We start from the raw sequence: 4,046 nt of genomic DNA, 5'->3' as shown, positions 1-4,046 counted from the left end.
AGCATCATTTTCTGTTGATGACCTAGTGTGGGATGGAAGCCATCTTATCAGTCTCTCTTCTTTATACACTGAGTAGCCTCGGTCAGGGTTCCCTCAGTTTACGCCTAACTGGCAAACCATAACTTTGAACTCAGTTATGTGCCCTGTGAACCCATGTACTATTTAAGCGAACTGGCTTACCCATTTCCATGCAAACATCTAGCTCCACCTACCAATAGGTTCCATGGCAAAAGTAAATAAATTGACCTTCTAACTTGCCAAATACACAGCTACAGTGGGAGTCACAGAAAGGACCTGGAACTCAATGAACGCCCACTCAAATTGCTTACTTTGTCTTATTCCTAAAGTGAATCTCCACTGTAGGATGGTAAATACCCCTGACTCCTCCAGGCCCTGGATGGGGGTCTGATTACACTCTGGCACTCAGCCTGGCACCCTGATGGTACTGCCTACCTCCTACTTTATGATCAAGAAAGTGAAGCTCCTTTGAACACAGGAATATTCAGGAGCAGGTGTAGTGAGGGGTCACTGAACAGAGCTAAATCCCAATGTTCAGAGCAATGTATTTACCCCTATTGAGGCCAAAACACCTATGAACATCTTCAAGAAGGTTGAGAGCCAGGCTTGGTAACTGTGGCCCAAGTGTTCACCTAAATGCAAGCCTTAAAATGTCTTATAGGGTGTTATGGACTGAACTGTATCCCCTAAAATTCATATGTTGAAGCCTAATCCCCAGTGCAACTATATTTCCAGGTAGGACCTTTAAAGAAGTAATTAAGGTTAAATGAGGTCATAAATGTGGGGTCCTAATCCAACAGAACTGGTGTCCTTATACAAAGCGGAAGAGACACCAGGGATGGGCACGCACCAAGAAAAGGTCGTGCAAAGACACAGCGAGAAGGTAGCCATCTGCAAGCTACGGAGAGAGGCCTCAGGAGAAACCAAACCTACCAACACCTTGATCTCAGGAATACCAGCCTCCAGAACTGTGAGAAAATTAATTTCTGTTGTTTAAGCCTCCGGGTCTGTGGTATTTTGTTATTGCATCTCCTAGCAAACTAGTATTCAGGATATTTGAACAAAAGAAATATAACAAGTTAACTCAGCCTGTTTTCCAGACTAAAGAAAGAAACTCAGTTTCCTTCTTCTCCAAAGGAAATGTGATTTGATAAGAAGGTGATGTGATCAGGAGGTGGTGGAAGAACTTTTGAATGCTTTCTACCTGCCAGGAGCTACTCTAAATGTCATGTATATATTGAACCATTTGACCCTCATGAGACTAGAGGTAGATGTCATTACCCCCACGTTTAGCTGAGGAAAGAGAGGCTCAGGTGACTAACACCAGTGTGAGATGCAGGACCATGAAATCACTGATCTGTGAGATCCAGAAAGGAGATATAAGACGGAAAGCCAAAAGAGAACAAGAATTCATATCGGAGGCCTTGCTTCTTCTTGACCTTTGGCTCTTCATGTAGGGAGCTCTGTCACTCTAGTGATGTAACCACCTTTCATTATTTGTATTATGTGAGTATACCCATGATGCAATGGGGTTAAAAATGGGCCCCCTAGAAAGCACCATACCCCCCCAAAAAAGAAAGAGATTTCCTGAACACAGTCAATGTAACCCATCTTTCAACCTTAGACACTCAAATCACACCATTTCGTCTGACTTTCTATGTCCTCTGACTCCTAGATCTTGCTTATTCTTTGTGTGTTGATTTAGATTTGATGGTGAATTCTTTCACACCAAAAGACATGCAAAAGTCATAGGTCAACATTTCAGTGTTCATTTTATGTGGTTCTCAATTGTTTTTTCACACCATGCTATTTCCAAAATAAATGCTGCATGACTCTGTTACATTATTTTTCTAATCCATTATCAGTCAGTTCCAATATCAGTCAGTCAGTCTAGTGCTTGATCAAGAGAAAGTTTATCTTTTTTGCACACATAAACCCAAAGTTTAGATCCTAAATTTTTATAACTCAATATTCTAAAAGAGATACCTTCGAGGATCAAACTTTAAAGTAAATTCACAGCCTCTAGCTCTCTGAAAGCAAAAGCAACACACATATGCCAGCCACACAAGGATTAGAAATTTGTGCTGTCACATGCAGTTGAACTGTAGAGTTTAGGTCCATGTTATACCCGTGAAATGAATTTGTTTCCTTTTAGGTTTACCATGGAAGTTTTTCTTTGTTTCCAGTGAACATCCTATTCTTTTTAACTTATCCACAAGTACTGCTTCAGGAAATCCCCACCCCACCCCCGCAAATCAGAGAAAGTGAGGCTGAAAATAACAATCTCGATACTGGATAAATGTGAACACACACAGAACAAACGAAATAACAACAATAAAACACAGATGAGCCAGAAGAATTGTGTAGATTGAAGGGGTGTGTCCAGAGACGGTCATCACTAGGTAGAGGCCTAGAGGCCTCAGAAGAGAGCATCTTAATCCAGAAATGGGGCTTCAGTTCTAAAGGCTCAGAAATTGGATTTTGTGACTATCCTAGGCAGAGATCAGTTTCTCAAAAACAAAAGAACATCATACAAATTCATAAGAGGCTAATGTAACAGCCGGAATGCTGCTCAGTAGATTCTTCCCTGTCGTGAAATCTACACGGGAAGCCAAATTCTGAGGAAGAGATTGAACAATTCACATGTGCTCTGGCAATCAGAATACGGCTTTTGCATCTTAAAGGCCCTGAAGCTGTTTTCTTAGGTAGGGTCGAATTCACATGGACAAAGTTTCCTCCAATTTCATGTAGTTTTCTCAACAGCAGCTTGAGGAACATTAATATAGCCAAATGATTTTTTCCATCTCTATGTTGGTTAGGGCTCAGAGGTGAGGACACACTATCAAAAAGCACCTTCTAGCCCCGAGCATTCAGAGAGCAGGATGCCATCTAACAGTACTCTCTTTAACAGAGGAAACTTTTCATTTAGACTTTAATAAATTATTGCCTATTTATAATTTGGTTTACCATAATGTGATTCTTTTTTAAAAAATCACTTTAGGCAGTGCGCTCAGCTGTCCTGCATATCTCTCTTTTGCTTCAACAGTGTTTGGAATGAACAGACCCAGGGACCTTCCTTGCTCCAGCCTCTACCACCCTCCAACCTTTTTTCCAGTCACAACCTTTGGAATCAGCCACTCAGCTATCCTCGGCCTCCAGGACCAGCCAACACTATTTCTTGCGCTTAGCTCCTTACTACCAATCAACCATGAGCTCCCAGATTCGTCAGAATTATACCACCGAGGAGGAGGCCGCCGTCCAAGATGCGGGGCGGGCACTTACCTCTCTCTGGGCTCCTATTTCGACCCCGACGATGCGGCTCTGCACGGCGTGGGACACTTTCTTCAGGAATTGGCCGAGGAAAAGCGCGAGGGCGCCCAGAGTCTCTTGAAAATGCAAAACCGGTGCTGGAGCCACGCCCTTTTCCAAGATGTGCGGAAGCCTTCTCAAGATAAGTGGGGTGAAACCCAGGACGCTGTGGAAGCCGCCATTCTTAGGGAGAAGAACCTGAACCAGGCACTATCGGATCTGCGCGCCCTGGGTTCCGCCTGCGCAGACTCCCACCCCTACGACTTCCGGGAGAGCCGCTTCCTGTAGGAGCAGGTGAAACTCATCAAGCAGATGGGCGACCACCTGACCAACCGCCGCAGGCTGGCTGCTCCGCAGGCTGGGCTGGGCAATTATCTCTTTGAAAGGCTCACCCTCGAGCATGAACAGGAGTCTCCGAAGTCCAGCGGCCTCTGAGGAGCCCCTCTGGCGTCAGAGCTTTTCCTGAAGCCCCACTCTGCAGCCACTGGGCAGCTTTTTAACCGCCCTTGACCCCTCTCCCAAGCCTTGGGACAAATGGAAATAAAGCTTTTTGCAGCCAAAAAAAAAAAAAAAAAAATCACAAGTTCTGTCTCTTCTAGAGAACATACTAATCACCAACCATCCCCCCAACAACAAAAAAAAATTACGCACATACCAAACAGTAGTATAGAATGCCTTTTAAAAATCCACTAATGTTCTTAAGAGAATTAAAGATTTAG

At 43.8% G+C, this 4,046-nt stretch overlaps 1 pseudogene; it reads left to right on the top strand.

Annotated features, from left to right (window-relative positions):
- The first annotated feature begins 3,226 nt into the window (after positions 1 to 3,226).
- Positions 3,227 to 3,762, top strand: LOC115863901 (ferritin light chain pseudogene; annotated as a pseudogene).
- The last annotated feature ends 284 nt before the right edge of the window (positions 3,763 to 4,046 follow it).

The sequence above is a fragment of the Globicephala melas genome, chromosome 6 (assembly GCF_963455315.2).
Source record: "Globicephala melas chromosome 6, mGloMel1.2, whole genome shotgun sequence".
NCBI classification, from domain to species: domain Eukaryota; kingdom Metazoa; phylum Chordata; class Mammalia; order Artiodactyla; family Delphinidae; genus Globicephala; species Globicephala melas.
The sequence above is the reverse complement of the archived record's forward strand: the minus strand, read 5'-3'. Positions and strand labels throughout refer to the sequence as shown.